This window comes from Octodon degus, unplaced genomic scaffold, assembly GCF_000260255.1.
Source record: "Octodon degus isolate 3935 unplaced genomic scaffold, OctDeg1.0 scaffold00005, whole genome shotgun sequence".
NCBI classification, from domain to species: domain Eukaryota; kingdom Metazoa; phylum Chordata; class Mammalia; order Rodentia; family Octodontidae; genus Octodon; species Octodon degus.
Genome location: NW_004524581.1, coordinates 33,800,035 through 33,810,690, shown reverse-complemented (window position 1 = coordinate 33,810,690; position 10,656 = coordinate 33,800,035).

Genomic DNA, 10,656 nt, shown 5'->3' with positions numbered 1-10,656 from the left:
TAATAATATTTATTGTGTGGTCAGCTGAGCCCACCAGGGGGCGGGGCTTGCTGGCATGTGGTGTTGGGGGATCGAACCGCGGTCCCTGTGCTTTGCCAAGCTTGTTCCAAGTAGGTGCTCTAGACCACTGAGCCATCTCCCCAGCCCCTGGAGGGCAGATCTTAACTTCTCTAAAACACATTATTGGGGCTGGGAAGATAGCTCAATGGAATAAACAAGCACAAGGTCCTGAGTTTGATCCCTGGTACCACCAAAAAGTTAAATAAAACACACTATCAAAAAGAAAAAATGGTGGGGGCCATGTAAGTGCTTCCCTGGCAAGTGCAAGGGGCTGAGGTCTATCCCAGGTTCTGCAAAAAAAAAAAAAGTAACTAAAGTGATAGATGAATGTTTGATTTTGGTTATTTCGCAATTATGCATATATCAAAACATCCACTAGTACAGAGTGCATATACAGAACTCCTATTTGTCAATTAAGCAAGTAAATCTGAAAAACTTGGCAACTTAGGAAAACAAACATTTATTATCCCACTGAATCTGTGGGGCAGGTAGCTGGGTGGTTCTGATGGAAAGCTGCTCACTAGACTGCAGTCGGGGCTGGGACAGGTGGCCCAGCGGTGGGGGAAATCCACAGCCAAGCTCATGCATACGGCTTTACCCAGAATGCTCAGCTGCCCAATGTTCAGGTCTCTCTGTGTCTTATCAATGCGGAACCCAGTAGCCGAACCAGAAGGGAGACTGCACCAAGAGCTGAAAGGCAACTCTTTATTTGCACTAGCAGGCAGTTCCAAATCACCAGCTCCAGTTTGGGATTAAACAGACACACTCATTTTAGCAGGAAGCACAAAAGCCTGGGAGCGGGACACTCCATAGCTGGTTACAAGTGTCTCCTCATCCGTCGTCATTAGGCAGGTCTATGTTGGGCAGCCCAGGTCAGGTTCGTACAGAGCATCAAGGTCGGGCTTGAGCCAGTAGAGTCAGGCTCTGTCTTCCATTGGGCCAGTCTGCCCCTAGGGGATAAGTCCTCGGAGCAGCCTAACAAGCAGGCCACATCAGAGTCCAGGAAGCCCAAGTTGTACAGCTGGGTCTGGTCAGCCTGAGCGGGTGAAGGTATCTCCAGTTGGTGGCTGGGCAGTCAGTCAAGGCTGACCAGAGTCTGTATGGCTATGTGGCAGGCTGGGGAAACCTATCTTATCGCATTAGGCCATTAGCTGTTGATTTTTCACTTTTTTTTTGAAACCAGGGATTGAACTCAGGCCCTTGCGCTTGCCTGGGAAGCACTTATTCCGCTGAGCCATCTCCCTGGCCCCTGGCCCCTGGCCCCTAACTAAATTTTCCATAACAAGGACCGGCCCAATAAATAGCTCAGTGGAGGTGCAAGGGCTGGGGGTTCCATCCGGAATTGCTCTGAGATGGCAATTGAGACTGGGCATGGTGGTGTGTGCCTGTAATCTCAGCTCTTGGGAGGCTGTAAACAGGCAGATCACTATGAGCCCAATCTGTGTAATGAGACCCTATAGACCTTTCCCTAATTTTTTTTTTTTTTTTTTTCAGAACTGGGGATTGAACTCAGGCCCTTGTGCTTGCCAGGCAAGCACTTATTCTACTGAGCTAACTCCCTGGCCCCAGATTCCTTAAAATTAAAAAATATATATATAATTAAAATAAATTTTCTATGACATCATGGTCCATGACATGGCCCCTGGCGACCACAGCAGTGCCCTCTCTGCCATGGGGACCTGTCTGCCAGGAGGGGGGAGCAGATCTCACCTACAGAGAATTAGAGGACCTCGGGGATGCAGTAAAGGTGGGCACATCCTGTGGGAACTGACCTGGCCCAGGGCGGGTGGCGGCTGGCAGCATGCGTGTCACTGGGAACCTTCTCTGGGCAAGCACCAAGGCCCGCTGGCACAGTCAGCACCTGCATCTGCACAGCTGCCCGGAGAATTTGCCTACATGCTAGTTTCAGAAGTGCTGCTGTATGACTCCTGCCTCTAAAGTATGATCTCGACACACCTGGAGCTTCTCGTAAAAGGCAAATTCTCAAGCTGCACCTGGATCGATGCACCCGAGCCCCTGGGGTGAAGCAGGAAGTGCCTTCTCAGCAAGTGTGCCGGGCTCCAGCATACTCACTCAAATAGCTGCCTAGATGTGGCCATCCCAGCAGAGAGCTGTAGGCTGCAGGAGGGTGCCTGGGCTCCTGCGGAACAGCAGTGGGGCGGAGCCTGCTGACTGTACAGAACATAGACCTCTTGCATGGCAAAATGACAAGACTCTGGGGCCGGGGAGATGGCTCAGTAGAATAAGTGCTTGCCTGGCAAGCGCAAAGGCCTGAGTTCAATCCCCAGCTCTGCCAAAAAAAAAAGAAAAAGATAAGACTCTGATCACGGGGATTTCCACTTGTGACCCCTAGCTAATGGTCTTCCAAGGGCAGGAGCTACAAGTGCCAACAGCTAGAAGCTGTCACTGGGGGATTCGAAGGAGACAAGGAGAAAAACCATAGCCTTCACAGGGTTGCAGTATCAGAGGTACCTCAGCTCAGAGGCCAAAGAAGGGGAACCCTTTCCCTATAAAAGAACCCTGAAAAGTGAAAAACAATGGCATTCTCAGACACCAGGAATTAGAGCAGTGATCCACTCTGGGGCCACCCTCAGTCCTGGAGAGATGAGAGGACAACTCCACAGATGAAGCAGAGGCAGGAAACCCAGATCTGCTCCTGTTGGAACGTAGAGCAAAAACCTCTTTAGCAGTTCAGTCTTTCTCGCATGCAGAATGTAAGAGAGGGGTGATTCTGTGCCAACAGCTCCCAAAGTCTTAGCTTTTTCCATCAATAACTTTCAAGTTTAAGTCCCGACAGCTTCAGGTAAACTTCGCCATCAGATGTGGATGAGACAGCAGGCAGGGTTGGTCCTAGGTGGGTCCCCTCCAGCGGGGACCCTGCAAAGCCTGACTTGTTTGTGTGCTTCTGAGGCAGGTGTAGGATAAACACGCGCTTCCCAACAGGGGATTCAGAAAGAAGATGGGGTAAACAGTCCCAGTAAGTCCCAACTAAACAGAGCAAACACTCAAGCTCTTACAGCTTGGAAACCATCTTTGACTTGACGTCCCGCCTTCTGGACGCGTGGCCTCCGTGGCCTGGGCCACCCCAGCCTCAGACTTGGCCGGGCACAGCACACACATGTCCTAGGCTGGAATCTCGCGCCTCGGGCTGTGGCAAAGCTGCTCACAAACCTTTCAGATGAGACCACAGGAAGCCTACCAGTCCCGTGAGCTGCCCGTCATCACCAACTGCCCCTTCTGCTAACACCAGAACAGTGGTGACTGCTTTGGCGTTCTGGGGGGAAAAGCCGCAGAGAAAGTCAGAATTAGAGGAGAAAAAAATGGAAATCACTTTGCCTTCTTTCTCCATCTCACTGAGCAATTGTTACTTGTTCCCTCACACTGTAATGGGAAATAAACTGTAATAGAAAAATTTAAAACTACAGCTTGATAATTGGGCCATTAGACTCAGCCAGCCTTGACTACACATCTGCAGTCAGAGATAAAGGACTCAGCTCTATCTACAGCTGCACACTGGCCTGCCACATCCGCTTCAAGGACTGTCAAGCCAGGACAGGCTACCCAGTCAGGGTCATGCTAAATGCTGCCCACTTGCTCAGGACCTCAACGTCCCTCCGATCTCACTGCCTCATGACAAACAATGCCCTCCCTCTGGTTAAACCTGCCCGGGACACACTGCCTGATGGACAGATTGGGTGACAGACACACTGCTTGAAAACATACGACCAAACATGTGGTTATATTATAAAACCTATTATAAACAAACATTATAGACTAACCCTTATCCACTCTGTACTTCCTGCCTATAAAATGTACATAAGTTGCTCTTTTACTCTGAGCCAGCGCTAATGATTTGGACCCCGGTCCCACCCCCCGCCATCCTCAGTAGAAGTCGCCATCCCGCTCATCCTGCAGTGTTTCCCACCGTCTGCTGCTGCTTCTGCACCAACACCTCTATTGTCCTGCCTCCTGTCCTGGTGATACAGGGAGAAAAACTGATCACGGGTGAGTGACCTCCAAACGACAGAGGGAAAAATGATCTCCCGACCTGGCCTACACGAGTTCATGTTCTCTAAAACCGAAGAATGAATTTTAGGAACAAACGGAGGTTATGAGCAAAATATATTTATTGAGGGAAAGAAAGCTCCTGTCCAAGAGAGGGACAGGAGGGGGCCCGAGCAGGTTGTTCCAGGGAAGCTGTCTCTTTCAGGGATTTTTATAGTATAAAACCATGCAGTGGGCTGGTGAGATGGCTCAGTGGTCTAAAGCACTTACTTAAAACAAGCTTAGCAAAGCACAGGGTCCGCGGTTCAATCTCCCAGCACCACATGCCAGCCAGCCCCGCCCCCTGGTGGGCTGAGCTGGCCACACACACACACACACACACACACACACACACACACAAATAAATAAATAAATAAATAAACCATGCAGTAAGGTAGGTCTAAGGTAGAGAGAATGGGAACTCGCTTAGATGGGACAAAACAATGGCCACCCAATGGGATTACAAGCACCATTGCCCAGGTAAAACTGATTAAGTCCAGGACCAAGTGGGGAAGGGAGTCACATAGCTAGCGGGCATGAATGTGGAACAGGACTTTATCAGGCAGCCATCCAGTAGCAGCCGGATTAATGATTCTTGGTCTCCCTCAGGGTGATGACCAATCTCGGATGCCAGTCTTTAGGGAGGTCGGCACTTGTTTCATCTTTGGCCTTTAGGTCTGGCCCAGGGTGGGAGCATCCGTCCCTCCCACAGTTGTAAGGCATCTCGTCTTCTGTGCTGTCTCCTTCCAGGGCCTGGCCCTGCCTGACTGCCTATAATATTTCTATCTAACTCGGCTGCCTCCTGTCCTGGAGTCTGCTGAGCAGGCGTGTGGTTCACATTCACGTGAATTCAGCCCTTTCTGTCTTTTTTCTCCTTGCAAAATCAACACCAAATGCAATGTGTTAATTATTGAAACTGTCCTACCAATTTGATTTGAAACTGTCTCATTGCTATTTGTTTATCAATAAAATTATGGGAAAAAAAATCAACACCAAGAAAATTCACCCTGAGGACCCAGGCAGAGAAGGAGGGAAAGGAGAGGAGGACAGGCAGCCTGAGCCGGGGGCTCTGTCTTCTGCAACTCAGGGAGACTGCAGAAGACAAAAGCGGAACAGTTTTACTAGCTCTGTGCCCTCTCCCCTGCCTCATCCTGTGAGCTGGACCAGGCTGGAGAGCAGGGGGCTGGAGGGGACTGGGAGCAGCTCCCTGGGAAGCACAGGCGCTCGGCCACGTGGAGCCCTGCCGTCCCTTCTCTGCAAGACTCCTCTACTCTCATTTTCATTCATTGTGGCATCTATCACCCAAAGTTTCACAGAAATTAGTGTTCTCCCCACCCCCAGAGTCACAAAATGCCTCATCCACCTGTAACCTCACTGAGTCACTCCTGTGAGTGAGGCTCTCTTGGGGCCAGGGAGATGGGTCAATGGAGTAAGTGCTTGCCTGGCAAGCGCAAGGGCCTGAGTTCAATCCCTGATTCTGCCACACACACACACACACACACACACACACACACACACACACAAAGAACCATACTATATCAGGAAATTTTGGGGCTGGGGAGATAGCTCAGTAGAATAAGTGCCTGCCTGGCAAGCACAGGGTCCTGAGTTCAATCCCCAGTCCCGCCGAAAAAAAGAAAAAGAAAAGAAAAAAAGGAATGCCCCTCTCTGTTACTCTACCACATTGAAGTTGCTTCAGGCCCAGCACGAGGTGACAGGCAATTTGGCCCTGTGAATTAACAGGCACCTGGAGCCTGAGGCAGGAGGCTTGAGCTCAGCCTGGACTACACAGTGAGATGGGGGCAGAAGTGTAGTTGTCCAACACTCCCTTCCACGACCCCACCCGTCTTGTTCCCAGTGGGTACAGTCACGTGGACAAGTCAGCAGGATGAGGAATGGACGTCAGGTCTCAGAAGACCTGTCACAAAGCCAAAAAAAAAAAATCAATCCACTCTTTCAATCCCCGGTTCCACACACACACACACACACACACACACACACAGCCAAGAAGATGCACAGAGCAGAAAGTGAGACATGAGAGTGTCACTGCCTGGTGACCACCCATCCAGGTCACAAACCCGGACTCCCCAGCTAGGCGTACCCAGGATAACAGCGTTGCAGGCAGCTATGTTAGATGGGAATACTACAGGCAGTGAGACGGGCCAGGCCCTCGAAGGAGCTAACAAAGAAGACAAAGAAGCTAACTGCAAGAGGGACGGATGCTCCGCTGTGGGCCAGACCTGAAGACCAAAGATGGATCAAATGCTGACCTCCCTAACGAAAGGCATCCGGGATTGATCATCACCTTGAGAAATCCCAGAAGAGTCGCTAATCTGACTACTACTGGCTGGCTACTGGACAAAGTCCTGCTCTACATTCATGTCCACTTACTACATGACTCGATTCCCCATTTGGTCCTGGACTTAATCTTACCTGGGCAATGGTGCTTGTCATCCCATTGGGTGACCATAGTTTTGTCCCACCTCAGGCCCACCTAAGCGAGTTCCCATGTTCTCTACCTTAGACCCGCATGGTTTTGCTCTATAAAAGTCCCTGAAAGAGAAATCTTCCTGGGGACCACCCACTTGGGGTTCCCCTCCTGTCCCTCTCTCCCACAGGAGCCTTCTTTCCCCCAATAAATATATTCTGCTTATAACCTCCATTTGTTCCTAAAATTCATTCTTTGGTTTTAGAGAATATGAACTTGTTCATCCCAGTATCTTCCAGTTTGGGAGTTTCATTTTTCCCCTGTATCAGTAAGATTTATACTTTTTATTGGGCCGGCCAAATAGCTTAGCAGATTAAAGTGCCTGCAAGCAGGAATAGGAGCCAGGAATTTGATCCCTGGGCTGCCATGCTGCCCCTTTCCGCCCTGCCACCCAGGGGCACACTGAGATGGCAATTGAGACTGGTCATGGTGGCCCCAGCTCTTGGGAGGCTATAAACAGGCGGATCACTGTAGTGGGTCAACTCACACTTTAGACTATAAATGTAACCCCCCACTGTTCTAGGTTGTTTAGTAACTAGTGGCTGTTTCTTGCTGTTTTTTAAGATAAAATTCCTTCCTCACTAATTCCTGTAAACAAAGTTAGTTTACAGATGACTTCAAAAGAAAACTACGGGGCTGGTGAGATGGCTGAGTGGTCTAAAGCACCTACTTAAAAAAAAAAAAAAAAAAACAAGCTTAGCAAAGCACAGGGACGTTCAATCCCCCAGCACCCCGTGTCAGCCAGCCCCGCCCTCTGGTGGGCTGAGCTGGCCACACACACACACACACACATAAAATAAAATAAAATGTTAAAAAAAAAACAAAACTAAATGGGCTTAACTCCTTATAACCTCGGGCTGTGCAAGGCTACATCTTGTGTCAGATGATAAACTTGTTTACCAAACTGAATGTGGGTCCCTGTTTTAAAAGCTCCCTTGCTTCCTGGGCTAGCTGCCTTTCGGTCCTCTCCTGTGTGAGAACAGACCCGGCCCCTGAGCTCAGTAATAAACGGCTTCCTAAATTCCAATCTGGCTGATCTAATTCCTATTCTGAGCGACCCATAACAATCACTGAGTCAGATCTAGTAGTGAGACCCTGAACACCCTGTAGACCCTTCCCCAAGATACAGAAAAATAAAAAATAAAACAAATATACCTTTTATTACTCAGGGTTATTCTCCAGAGAGGAACAAAGTGATGTCACCAGAGAGGTGGTGCTTTTTTTTTTTTTTTTCTTTCCCTTAAGTTTCGATTTCTCTGAAATGAGCAGCTCTCCAGGAAGCTGTGATCAAGTGAGGCTGCATTCTTTCCTCACATTCCGGATCCTAAAAATACAACAAGCTGTTGTCTGTTAGGATCACTTCCTGGGCTGGGCTGGCAGCACGAGCACTGGAGTACAGGGAGACCCCTGGCTGTGCGTGGATGTTAGGTAAATGCCCTGGGCTCACGGAGTTTTGGATAAACTGAGGCAAGGTCAGCAGACTGAGAAAGGGCAGGTAGGCTGGCCTATTGCCACGGCGTGGGGACTAGCCCTGCAGCTCAGGGGAGGTGAAGGGAGGCCCGGCGGCCTCTCTGCTGCTCCTCTCCTCATTTTCAAGGGCTGCCCAGGGACTGTCACACATTTCCTGGTCAATCAGCAAAGTCAAAGGAGTGACGGGAGAGCCTCATCCTCATTGCTTCTGTAAAGGGTTAATAGAGTTTTGTGCCTTAATTGTAAAAAATTATAAAAACCCCTTGTGCTTCCTGTTATCTGCTCTAAGAAATATGTTCTCCCTTTCGGCTCAAGGCTGTTCAACAATAAATAACTTTCTTGTCAAGGCAGCAAGCTAACACAAACTCCCTCCCCAACCATCTCCTGTAAGGTAGTCAGCTTAAGATGTATCTTGTAAAAATATGCACTTATCACTAAGCTGTGAAAGACCTTTTAGTTATGAGCAGTTTGCAGCTGTGTCACATGACTGCAGTTTCTGTGGTTCTGTGCTAGATAACAAGTTTGCTTACCAAACCGGATGTGATTTCTGTTATAAACACCCCCCTTGCTACTAACGTTCGGCCGATCAGCCTTCTCCTGCCGAAGAAGTGGCCATCAGATCTTAGTTCAGTAAATAAAGGCTCTATTCAAATTTCTATCTGACTGATCTGGTTCCTATGCAGAGCTGACCCATAACACTTCAAGCAGAGTGGGACACAGGGGCCTTTTGTGAGCGTGCAGGGTGACTTTGAGCTTAGAGCTGATACTTAAATGGGTTTTTTTGTTTGTTTGTTTGTTTGTTTGTTTGTTTTCTTGCAGAACCAGGGATTGAACTCAGGCCCTTGCTCTTGCCAGGGAAGCAATTATCATACTGAGCCATCTCTCCTGCCCTGTAGTAGGTTTAGACATTGGCCTAAGGTCTGTCATTGAGAACTATTGTTATAGGTAGCCAAATTAGATAGAAATATTATAGGCAATCAGACAGGGCCAGGCCCTCAAAGGAGACAGCACAGATGAGATGCCTTACAACTGTGGGAGGGAAGGATGCTCCTGCAATGAACCAGCACTAAAGACCTAAAGGCCAAACAAATGCTAAACGAGTAGCACCTGGGATTGATATTCTAAATAGGTATCGATCACCTGGAAAGACCCAAGTGAGTCACTAGCCCAACCCTCGACAGAAAGAGACCCTGTCCCACATTCCAGCCCCCAACAGGGAGAGACCCGGTCCCCTATTCATGCCCACTTGCTACGTGACTCACTTTCCCACTTGATACTGGATTTAATCAGTTTTACCTGAGCAATGGTACTTGTGATCCCATTGGTTGGCCATAGTTTTGTCCCACCTCCTGCCCACCTAAGCGAGTTCCCATTCTCTCTACCTTAGCCTCACATGGTCTTACACTATAAAAGTCCCTGAAAGAGACAGCTTCCTGGGGAACTGCCCGCTCGGTCCCCCCTCCTGTCCCTCTCTCGGACAGGAGCTTTCTTTCTCTCAATAAATATATTCTGCTCATAATCTCCGTTTGTTCCTAAAATTCATTTTTCGGTTTTAGAGAACACAAACTCGTGCAGGTCAGGTCAGGAGATTGTTTTTCTCTATGTCATTTGGAGGTTCCCTATATGGTTTGGAGGTCACCCCCCCCACACACACCAGTTTTTCTCCCTGTATCACTATCACCTTCTGGAAGAAATGAAGTGGAGAAGATAGTTGTTCGAACTAGAGCCAAAAAGAATTATTTAAGATCAATCATTAGTACCCACTTTTACCAATAAGAGTCAGAAAGCCAGGCCCCAGTATCCGTGAAGGTCACAGTGGGGCCTTGCGCAAAACAGCCCTTCTTGGGCTGGGCCCAGAAAGGGAACAGCGGCAGGCTGGAGGGGGAAGCAGACGGTCCCGGAACTGCGAGGCTTTTCTTTGGGCGCGTTGGTACTGCCCAGCAGCGAGCGGCCCTATCCCCTAGAGCGAGGACCCCGCGAGGGTGAGGCTTTCACTCAGGGGAAATCAAGGGATGCGGCAAGATACGTAACAGCTCTCCTGAGAAGTGCAAAGAATATTTCACTGCCCAGGATCATCAGTTGTACTGGCAGCTGAGACTGCCTGGTTGTTTCCGAATGCCGACCCCTGGTGTGGAGGGAGGGCAGAGCATAGAGTGGCTACACACACACACACACACACACACACACACACACACACACGCCCGCCGCCTGGAGTGGACCCACGAACACTGACTTGGCCAGGGAGTCGTAGCTAGGTAAAGGTTTTCTCCGCTCAGCTAGCTACCATGCTTTGGAAACCGCGGCAGGGCCCTGCAGAGGCGCGCAGGAGGGGGTGGGGTGGGTCAGGCGGCCACCAGGCTCGAGCTGTGAACCGACAAGCCCACGCGTGCCACGCATGCGGCAGGCCCGACCTTTGCTCAGGGTGGAGTTGGGCCGACCTTTGCTCGCCGCAGGCTGCTCTGAAGTGGGACAGGGTGGCCAGAGGTGGGCTCATGGCATGCCTCACACGGTTTTTTTCAATGTATTTTGCACAGGGTCTCACTACACAGATCGGACTCTAGTGACCCTCCTGTTTTCAGCTGGGATTAGAGGAG